Here is a 12,072-nt window from a genome sequence, read left to right as displayed (position 1 = left end):
TCAGATAAAACTGAAGTTATTGTACTTGGCACAAATCTTAGAAACATGGTGTCTAACCAGATCCTTACTCTGGATGGCATTACCCTGACGTCCAGTAATACTGTGAGAAATCTTGGAGTCATTTTTGATCAGGATATGTCCTTCAATGCGCATATTAAGCAATTATGTAGGACTGCTTTTTTGCATTTGCGCAATATCTCTAAAATTAGAAAGGTCTTGTCTCAGAGTGATGCTGAAAAACTAATTCATGCATTTATTTCCTCTAGGCTGGACTATTGTAATTCACTATTATCAGGTTGTCCTAAAAGTTCCCTGAAAAGCCTTCAGTTAATTCAAAATGCTGCAGCTAGTGTACTGACGGGGACTAGAAGGAGAGAGCATATTTCACCCATATTGGCCTCTCTTCATTGGCTTCCTGTTAATTCTAGAATAGAATTTAAAATTCTTTTTCTTACTTATAAGGTTTTGAATAATCAGGTCCCATCTTATCTCAGGGACCTCTTAGTACCATATCACCCCAATAGAGCGCTTCGCTCTCAGACTGCAGGCTTACTTGTAGTTCCTAGGGTTTTTAGGAGAAGAATGGGAAGCAGAGCCTTCAGCTTTCAGGCTCCTCTCCTCTGGAACCAGCTCCCAGTTCGGATCAGGGAGACAGACACCCTCTCTACTTTTAACATTAGGCTTAAAACTTTCCTTTTTGCTAAAGCTTATTGTTAGGGCTGGATCAGGTGACCCTGAACCATCCCTTAGTTATGCTGCTATAGACTTAGACTGCTGGGGGGTTTCCCATGATGCACTGAGTGTTTATTTCTCTTTTTGCTCTGTATGCACCACTCTGCATTTAATCATTAGTGACTGATCTCTGCTCTCTTCCATAGCATGTCTTTTTCCTGATTCTCTCCCCTCAGCCCCAACCAGTCCCAGCAGAAGACTGCCCCTCCCTGAGCCTGGTTCTGCTGGAAGTTTCTTCCTGTTAAAAGGGAGTTTTTCCTTCCCACTGTCGCCAAGTGCTTGCTCATAGGGGGTCGTTTTGACCGTTGGTGTTTTTCTGTAATTATTGTATGGCTTTTGCCTTGCAATATAAAGCGCCTTGGGGCAACTGTTGTTGTGATTTGGCGCTATATAAATAAAATTGATTTGATTTGGATTTGTTGATTTTAGCCATTCCTGTTATAAGACAGTGATTGTAGCGCAGTGGTAAAGTTTCCATCTGTTAATCAGAGCTTTTGTAAATTGCAGGTTCAAATCCCATGAGTGGGATATTTTTTTTTAATTAACCAGGGTTATTTAACCACGGGGTTCTGTATTGCGTCCCCTTTCATTCATTATTTATATCAACACAGTGATATTCACTCATTACACAGCTGGTTTTTATTTTATTGTTCTCTACATCAGCAGCGCGATGTGGTGCAACACATCCCAGCTGCTCACATGACACCATTGCAGAGGGATTGTTCACACCTGCCCATCGTCTTGATGTTTTCGTGGTTTGCTCGTACGAGTTGTTCCACCGTGATTCACCCTGATTTGTACTTATTCGTACTCTTGACTAACTTTGGAGTCCACTTTTTGCACCTTGTCTCCTACTTTAAACAGTTTTATCCTTGGTTGAATTTGAGTCTTTAAAGCATTTTCTCATGATTATATTTATGTTGTCCTTTATGCTGACTGTGTAGGCCAATGCTGTGCCGAATGTTTTGTTTGTTGTGGTTTATTCACAAAAAGAAATTAAAAAACTTCTAAATATTTATTTAGTAGAAGGAGTAACAGTTCACCCGGGAAGGAAGGGTCCTCACGCACCATGGGTCCACCAATCAGAAACTGCCGCCTGTAAAAACCTGATGTTCCAAAGAGTATGCATCTGTCCAAAACATCCAGCAGATGGCATCATTACAAAATACACATAACACATGCACAACATATCCTCCACATTTGACAAGGTATTAATTCAATTGACTTCAGAAGGAATTGACTTCAGAGTGTGCCTGTGAACATCCAGGGCTTGGACATAGAGATTGTGGAGAAGTTTAAATACCTGGGTGTTTACCTTTACAAACTGGACTGGACACACAACACAGATATCCTGTACAAGAAGGGCCAAAGTTGTCTTCATCTGGTGAGGAGACTGAGGTCCTTTTCCTTGTGCAGGACACTGTTGAAAACTTTTTCTCACTCTGGTGGCATCAGCCATATTTTACGCTGTGGTCTGTTGGGGCTGTGGAAGTTTAGAGAGAGACAGGAGGAGACTCAACAGATTAGTCAGAGGGGCTCTGTCCTGAAATGTACTCTGGACCTCATAGAGGTGGTGGATGAGGGGAGGATCTTAGCCCTCCTCTCATCCACCACCAATTACATCAATTATGGACATCCCTTAGGGCCCCTTCACACATAACATGATTGATGATGTGTGGGCTGCTGAAGAGGAGGTACTGCTGGCCCACCACCACCAGATGGCGCCCTGCTTGAAGTGCGGGCTTCAAGCACAAGAGGGCGTCATAGCAACTGGGAGTGACAGCTGTTACTCGTCATCAGCACCAGCTGTCACTCATCCACATCACCACCACCTTAAAGGCAACTCCACCTCCCCGCCGAGAAATCAGCTACCTTGGAGGTAATATTCTCTGCTGTATTTAACGCTGACTAATAGTCTGAACTTCTTTGCAGCCATTTTCCTGTGGTGTTGCCTTATCTGTGGGATTGGCATTTGGTGTGATCAGCAACAGCTTCGCTTCACACCCCAACCAGATAAGTGGTTAGACAGGAGCTGCACGAGTGTGTGACTGGAGGTGGAGGTGCTCCCTCCCAAAAGAACACAGACTGTGGGATTACTGAGTGTGCGTACTCACACTCACCTGTGCTGTTTCTGTTCTCTGCCAGCAGTGCCAGGTCTGACAGCTGGAGACGGTGACCACCTGGGGAGTCAGGACTTGGCGGCTCCGGTGTTCTTCAGATCTGTTGGCGGTGAGGGCCGTGTGGGATCCGGCTCGGTTCTGGATGGGCGTCTCCTATCCTCAAGCCTGCCCACACGTCACCCAACGTGTAATTGACTGTAGTTCCAAACTTGTTGTTGTCTGTATTCCGTTGTGCACAATTTACAACATTAAATTGTTACTGTTTGGCTTATCCATTGCCCGTTCTTTTACGCCCCCTGTTGTGGGTCCGTGTTCGTACACTTTCACAACAATTGATGTACACATGTGGTGTACATGTATTTCGTGCCCCCCCACCCCCCCCAAACACATGGCGTGCTAGGGGGCACACTTGTATAAAATGCTGATATGTATGTACAGACATGATCACATGGGGCCGGACAGTCACGTCTGAGCGCACACAGCACAGGGAGCCGCCTCCCAGCTCCTGACCAGAGACTTACTGACAGCTATAAATGACGGCTCAGTGCACACGACGTGTCACATTAACAACACAGAGACGGCAGCCAGGACAGGTATATTAATAAGTACTACACTACCTACATAACAAATAACTAAAAAACTAAAAAAAAAGATTACATAACAGAGTGACACGTTGGTCTGTGCGCTGGACAGACAGGGGGCATGGCTACCAACAGCAGCAGCTGAGCTCTCTGGTTCTGGCCGTCACGGCTGAGGAACATGTACTGTTTTGACGGACATGGCCTTACAACTGTCTACTGTAACGCGTGTGTGTCTGCTTGCTGTCCTCATGTGGACATAAATAAAAACACATATCGCCGTTGAGACCGGCTGCAGCGAGCAAGCGCACAGCGCGCACATTGACAGGCTGTCCCAGATGAACGGAGCATCAGATCATAACATGCAATGGGCGATCTGAATGTCACATCACCCACATGAGCTCTGTTCCACATGGTGCAGTGTCTGTCCTGGGGCAGCCAGGACACGCGGGTCGTGCCAGACACGCTTGCATGGCCAGCTGGACAGGCTGGGCCAGCAGATGTGGACATGATAAGAGCGCACTGCTTCATTCATGTCATTTCATGACTGTACGTCTATGACCATGGCTCATTTACAGAGGAACAGATGGTTTATACTTGTCCGCTCGATAAGAGAGATTCAATAAAATGCGGTGTTTTTTTGTGGTGTGTGGTTTTATTTTGTTTTCTCCACAGCAGAGGTGCGATGTGTGCAACATGTTCCAGCTGGGGTTTTTTTCCCTGCACAACAGGGGCAATTACAATGCTTTTTTCACTGTCTACATCATCTAATTTCCCTTTTTGTTTAAATACATTTATCTCCTTGTTAATTTAAGACATTTTATGCTTCTGTTATAGGACAGTGATAAAGTTTCTGTCTGGTAGTGAGAGCTTTTGCAAATTGCAGGTTCGAATCCCGTGGGTGGCATGTAGTTTTTATTTTTTTTTCCACAGCAGCTGCGCAATGTGGTTCCACACGCTCCAGCTGCTCGCACGCCTGCCCGACCGACCATGTGTCCCTCCCCATGTCAGCTCGATGTTTTCGTGGTTCGCTCATTCAGGCTGTTTTGCCATGATTCGTCCTGATTCCTAATTATTTGTGCTATTTGTGAAGGGGCCCTTACATGAGATTGTGACAGGCTTAAGTAGCTCCTTCAGTAATATTCTGCTGGACCTTCAGGGCAAAACAGAACACCTCTGCAGGTCATTTATTCCAACTGTGGTTAGACTGTATAATACCTCATAATTTTTCAAATATTCAATGGTTTCAATGTTTTCCGCGTGGGCTTAGGAACACCTCTACTGGTGGTTGGCTCTCACTGCGGTATTGTATCACTTCCTGTTCCGGAGCACAGCGGTGTTTTGCTGTATCTGTTAGCTGTTTAATCTGCGCAGTTAGATTGATCTAGTTATCTAGATTACGATTTGTTTCCCAGTGTAATCTTTACGTGCCTTAACTAAAGCACTCCTTCTGCTGAATCACCTCTAAATTATTTACACATTATTCACTTTGCGTGTTTTTAGGAATCCGCTAGCTTAGCGTAGCTACTAGCTCTTAGCCGATTTAGCATGGCGGCTTCTCCTGTCTCTCCCGCACTTTTCTGCTCTGGGTGTGAAATGTTTAGTTATTCCTCGGCCTCCTTTAGCAGTAACGGTACTTGTAATAAGTGTAGCTTATTCGTAGCTTTGGAGGCCAGGCTGGGCGAATTGGAGACTCGGCTCAGCACCGTGGAAAATTCTACAGCTAGCCAGGCCCCTGTAGTCGGTGCGGACCAAGGTAGCTTAGCCGCCGTTAGTTACCCCCTGGCAGATCCCAAGCAGGCCGACTGGGTGACTGTGAGGAGGAAGCGTAGCCCTAAACAGAAGCCCCGTGTACACCGCCAACCCGTTCACATCTCTAACCGTTTTTCCCCACTCGACGACACACCCGCCGAGGATCAAACTCTGGTTATTGGCGACTCTGTTTTGAGAAATGTGAAGTTAGCGACACCAGCAACCATAGTCAATTGTCTTCCGGGGGCCAGAGCAGGCGACATTGAAGCAAATTTGAAACTGCTGGCTAAGGCTAAGCGTAAATTTGGTAAGATTGTAATTCACGTCGGCAGTAATGACACCCGGTTACGCCAATCGGAGGTCACTAAAATTAACATTAAATCGGTGTGTAACTTTGCAAAAACAATGTCGGACTCTGTAGTTTTCTCTGGGCCCCTCCCCAATCAGACCGGGAGTGACATGTTTAGCCGCATGTTCTCCTTGAATTGCTGGCTGTCTGAGTGGTGTCCAAAAAATGAGGTGGGCTTCATAGATAATTGGCAAAGCTTCTGGGGAAAACCTGGTCTTGTTAGGAGAGACGGCATCCATCCCACTTTGGATGGAGCAGCTCTCATTTCTAGAAATCTGGCCAATTTTCTTAAATCCTCCAAACCGTGACTATCCAGGGTTGGGACCAGGAAGCAGAGTTGTAGTCTTACACACCTCTCTGCAGCTTCTCTCCCCCTGCCATCCCCTCATTACCCCATCCCCGTAGAGACGGTGCCTGCTCCCAGACTACCAATAACCAGCAAAAATCTATTTAAGCATAAAAATTCAAAAAGAAAAAATAATATAGCACCTTCAACTGCACCACAGACTAAAACAGTTAAATATGGTCTATTAAACATTAGGTCTCTCTCTTCTAAGTCCCTGTTGGTAAATGATATAATAATTGATCAACATATTGATTTATTCTGCCTTACAGAAACCTGGTTACAGCAGGATGAATATGTTAGTTTAAATGAGTCAACACCCCCGAGTCACACTAACTGTCAGAATGCTCGTAGCACGGGCCGGGGCGGAGGATTAGCAGCAATCTTCCATTCCATCTTATTAATTAATCAAAAATCCAGACAGAGCTTTAATTCATTTGAAAGCTTGACTCTTAGTCTTGTCCATCCAAATTGGAAGTCCCAAAAACCAGTTTTATTTGTTATTATCTATCGTCCACCTGGTCGTTACTGTGAGTTTCTCTGTGAATTTTCAGACCTTTTGTCTGACTTAGTGCTTAGCTCAGATAAGATAATTATAGTGGGCGATTTTAACATCCACACAGATGCTGAGAATGACATCCTCAACACTGCATTTAATCTATTATTAGACTCTATTGGCTTTGCTGAAAAAGTAAATGAGTCCACCCACCACTTTAATCATATCTTAGATCTTGTTCTGACTTATGGTATGGAAATAGAAGACTTAACAGTATTCCCTGAAAACTCCCTTCTGTCTGATCATTTCTTAATAACATTTACATTTACTCTGATGGACTACCCAGCAGTGGGGAATAAGTTTCATTACACTAGAAGTCTTTCAGAAAGCGCTGTAACTAGGTTTAAGGATATGATTCCTTCTTTATGTTCTCTAATACCATATACCAACACAGTGCAGAGTAGCTACCTAAACTCTGTAAGTGAGATAGAGTATCTCGTCAATAGTTTTACATCCTCATTGAAGACAACTTTGGATGCTGTAGCTCCTCTGAAAAAGAGAGCTTTAAATCAGAAGTGCCTGACTCCGTGGTATAACTCACAAACTCGTAGCTTAAAGCAGATAACCCGTAAGTTGGAGAGGAAATGGCGTCTCACTAATTTAGAAGATCTTCACTTAGCCTGGAAAAAGAGTCTGTTGCTCTATAAAAAAGCCCTCCGTAAAGCTAGGACATCTTTCTACTCATCACTAATTGAAGAAAATAAGAACAACCCCAGGTTTCTTTTCAGCACTGTAGCCAGGCTGACAAAGAGTCAGAGCTCTATTGAGCTGAGTATTCCATTAACTTTAACTAGTAATGACTTCATGACTTTCTTTGCTAACAAAATTTTAACTATTAGAGAAAAAATTACTCATAACCATCCCAAAGACGTATCGTTATCTTTGGCTGCTTTCAGTGATGCCGGTATTTGGTTAGACTCTTTCTCTTATTTAATGCTTCGATCTTAAATATGATCAATCTATCTTTGTTAGTTGGCTATGTACCACAGGCTTTTAAGGTGGCAGTAATTAAACCATTACTTAAAAAGCCATCACTTGACCCAGCTATCTTAGCTAATTATAGGCCAATCTCCAACCTTCCTTTTCTCTCAAAAATTCTTGAAAGGGTAGTTGTAAAACAGCTAACTGATCATCTGCAGAGGAATGGTCTATTTGAAGACTTTCAGTCAGGTTTTAGAATTCATCATAGTACAGAAACAGCATTAGTGAAGGTTACAAATGATCTTCTTATGGCCTCGGACAGTGGACTCATCTCTGTGCTTGTTCTGTTAGACCTCAGTGCTGCTTTTGATACTGTTGACCATAAAATTTTATTACAGAGATTAGAGCATGCCATAGGTATTAAAGGCACTGCGCTGCGGTGGTTTGAATCATATTTGTCTAATAGATTACAATTTGTTCATGTAAATGGGGAATCTTCTTCACAGACTAAAGTTAATTATGGAGTTCCACAAGGTTCTGTGCTAGGACCAATTTTATTCACTTTATACATGCTTCCCTTAGGCAGTATTATTAGACGGTATTGCTTAAATTTTCATTGTTACGCAGATGATACCCAGCTTTATCTATCCATGAAGCCAGAGGACACACACCAATTAGCTAAACTGCAGGATTGTCTTACAGACATAAAGACATGGATGACCTCTAATTTCCTGCTTTTAAACTCAGATAAAACTGAAGTTATTGTACTTGGCCCCACAAATCTTAGAAACATGGTGTCTAACCAGATCCTTACTCTGGATGGCATTACCCTGAGCTCTAGTAATACTGTGAGAAATCTTGGAGTCATTTTTGATCAGGATATGTCTGTTGGGAAAGTGTAAGTACACGGACCCACAACAGGGGGCGCAAATGAACGGACAATAGAATAGGTCAAATAACAACACTTTACTGTTGCGAACGTGCACAACAAACACAACAGATTCCACAATAGATCAAAGGTCAAATTACAAGGTGTCGTGTGGGCAGGCTCGAAGATAGGAGACGCCTGTCCAAAGCAGAACCGGAACCACACGATTTCCTCCGCCACCAGACCCCGGGAATACTGGAGCCGCCAAGTCCCGAACTCCCAGGTGGCCACTGCCTCCGCGTGTCGGACCTGGTACTGCTGGCGAGGAACAAAAACACAATTAAACGTGGGTGCGTCTGCACCCAGCAATCTGCACGGCAGGGAAGCTACCTCCACCTCTCATTGGAGAAAAAGTCTGTTATCACTCACAAAAATCACAACAAAAAGGCTTTCTATCAAGCAGTCAGGCTGAGGATATTACCTTTCAGGTAGAACGATATCTCGGCAAAGAGGTGGAGATGACGTCTTGCTGATATACCGATGCAGATCAGATGAGTGGTGACAGCTGTCACAGGTGATGAGTGTCAGCTGTCACCCCGGCTGCTCCTGTGAGGCGGCAGCGCCCTCTGGTGCCTGGAGCCCGCACTCCAGGCAGGGTGCCCTCTGGTGGTGGTGGGCCAGCAGTACCTCCTCTTCAGCAGCCCACACAACAGGACCCCCCCCCTCAACGGGCGCCTCCTGGCGCCCGACCAGGCTTGTCCGGGTGGCGGCGGTAGAAATCGGCCAGGAGGGCCGGGTCCAGAATGAAGCTCCTCTTCACCCAGGAGCGTTCTTCAGGTCCGTACCCCTCCCAGTCCACCAAATACTGGAAACCCTGGCCCATCCTACGGACATCCAAAAGCCGGCGCACAGTCCAAGCCGGCTCGCCATCGATGATCCGGGCAGGAGGCGGTGCCGGACCCGGAGTACAGAGGGGTGAGGTGTGATGTGGTTTGATTCGGGACACGTGAAATACAGGATGGATCCGCAGTGAGGCCGGCAGCTGAAGCAGACTGATGACCTTCTGGATCTTGAAGGGACCGATGTAACGGTCCTGTAACTTGGGGGAGTCCACTTTGAGGGGGATGTCCTTTGTCGACAACCACACCTCCTGCCCTGGCCGATACGCAGGGGCCGGGGTCCGCCGACGGTCTGCATGGGCCTTTGACCTCATCCGGGCCCTCAGCAAGGCAGAACGGGCGGCACGCCACACCCGACGGCACTTCCGTAGGTGGGCCTGGACCGAGGGCACACCGACCTCTCCCTCAACCACTGGAAACAAAGGCGGTTGGTACCCCAGACATACCTCGAAAGGGGAGAGGCCGGTGGCTGACGACACCTGGCTGTTATGGGCATACTCGATCCAGGCCAGATGGGTACTCCAGGCCGCCGGGTGCGCGGCTGTCACGCAACGCAGGGCCTGCTCCATCTCCTGGTTGGCCCGTTCTGCTTGCCCGTTGGTCTGGGGATGGTACCCGGATGAGAGACTCACCGTGGCCCCCAGTTCCCGGCAGAAGCTCCTCCAGACGTGCGAGGAGAACTGGGGACCGCGATCTGAGACAATGTCTGTTGGGATCCCATGCAGCCGGACGACGTGGTGAACCAGGAGGTCCGCTGTCTCCTGGGCCGTCGGGAGCTTCGGGAGGGCCACGAAGTGGGCCGCCTTGGAGAATCGGTCCACTATCGTGAGGATGGTGGTGTTGCCCTGGGACGGCGGGAGACCCGTGACAAAATCCAGGCCGATGTGGGACCAGGGGCGATGGGGCACGGGCAGCGGCTGGAGCAGACTTGAAGCCCTACGATGGTCAGCCTTGCCCCTGGCGCAGGTGGTGCAGGCCTGGATATAATCCCGGACGTCGGCCTCTAGGGACGCCCACCAGAAGCGCTGCCGGACAACTGCCACGGTTCTTCGCACCCCTGGATGACAGGAGAGCTTAGAGCCGTGACAGAAGTCCAGGACTGCAGCCCTAGCTTCTGGTGGGACGTAAAGTCTGTTCTTCGGCCAAGTTCCGGGGTCCGGGCTTCGTGCCAGGGCCTCCCGGACGGTTCTCTCTACGTCCCAGGTGAGGGTGGCCACGATAGTGGACTCCGGGATGATGGGTTCCGGTGGAGCCGACAACTCCGTTTTGACTTCATCTTCATGTACCCGGGACAAGGCATCCGATCTCTGGTTCTTGGTCCCGGGACGGTAGGTGATCCGGAAGTCAAAACGGCCGAAGAACAGTGACCAGCGGGCTTGCCTGGGATTCAGCCGCTTGGCGGTCCTGATATACTCCAGGTTCCGGTGGTCAGTGAAAACCGTGAATGGCACGGACGTTCCCTCCAACAGATGTCTCCACTCTTCAAGAGCCTCTTTCACCGCAAGGAGTTCTCGATTGCCGACGTCATAGTTCCGTTCGGCCGGGGTCAACCTGCGGGAAAAATAGGCACACGGGTGAAGGACCTTATCGGTCTTCCCGCTCTGGGAAAGCACAGCTCCTATCCCTGAGTCCGAGGCGTCCACTTCAACCACTAACTGGCGACTAGGATCGGGCTGCACCAGAACGGGTGCAGACGAGAAGCGCCGTTTCAACTCCTTGAACACGGCATCGCAACGATCCGACCAGGTGAAGGGAACTTTTGGTGAGGTCAGGGCTGTCAGGGGGCTAACTACCTGACTGTAGCCCTTAATGAACCTCCTGTAGAAATTAGCAAAGCCGAGGAACTGTTGCAGCTTCCTACGGCTTGTGGGTTGGGGCCAGTCTCTCACCGCCGCAACCTTGGCCGGATCAGGAGCGACGGAGTTGGGGGAGATGATAAACCCCAGGAAGGACAAAGAGGTGCGGTGGAACTCACACTTCTCGCCCTTCACAAACAGCCGGTTCTCCAACAACCGCTGCAGGACCTGACGTACATGCCGGACATGAGTCTCAGGATCCGGAGAAAAGATGAGTATATCGTCTAGATATACGAAGACGAATCGGTGCAGGAAATCCCGCAAGACATCATTAACTAATGCTTGGAACGTCGCGGGGGCGTTGGTGAGGCCGAACGGCATGACCAGGTACTCAAAGTGACCTAATGGGGTGTTGAATGCCGTCTTCCATTCGTCTCCCCTTCCGGATCCGAACCAGGTGATACGCATTTCTAAGATCCAGTTTAGTAAAGATTTTGGCTCCATGCAGGGGGGTGAACACGGAATCTAATAATGGCAACGGGTATCGGTTGCGAACCGTAATCTCATTCAGCCCCCTGTAATCAATACATGGACGAAGTCCGCCATCTTTCTTGCCCACAAAAAAGAAACCTGCCCCCATCGGGGAGGTGGAGTTCCGGATCAGCCCGGCAGCTAATGAGTCCCGGATGTAGGTCTCCATTGATTCGCGCTCAGGTCGTGAGAGGTTGTACAGCCTGCTGGACGGGAACTCAGCGCCCGGAACCAAATCAATGGCACAATCGTACGGACGGTGCGGGGGAAGAGTGAGTGCCAGGTCCTTGCTGAAGACGTCAGCAAGATCGTGGTACTCAACCGGCACCGCCGTCAGATTGGGCGGGACTTTGACCTCCTCCTTAGCCTGGGAACCGGGAGGAACCGAGGATCCTAAACACACCCGATGGCAGGTTTCGCTCCACTGAACCACCACCCCAGACGGCCAATCGATCCGGGGATTGTGCTTTAACATCCATGGGATGCCCAAAATCACGCGGGAGGTGGCAGGAGTTACAAAAAACTCAATCTCCTCCCGGTGGTTTCCAGACACCACCAGAGTTACTGGTGGTGTCTTGTGTGTGAGTAAAGGGAGGAGGGTGCCATCTAGTGCCCGCACGTGCAATG

This window comes from Thalassophryne amazonica, chromosome 12 (genome assembly GCF_902500255.1).
Source record: "Thalassophryne amazonica chromosome 12, fThaAma1.1, whole genome shotgun sequence".
In the NCBI taxonomy this organism is placed as follows: Eukaryota; Metazoa; Chordata; class Actinopteri; order Batrachoidiformes; family Batrachoididae; genus Thalassophryne; species Thalassophryne amazonica.
The sequence above is the reverse complement of the archived record's forward strand: the minus strand, read 5'-3'. Positions refer to the sequence as shown.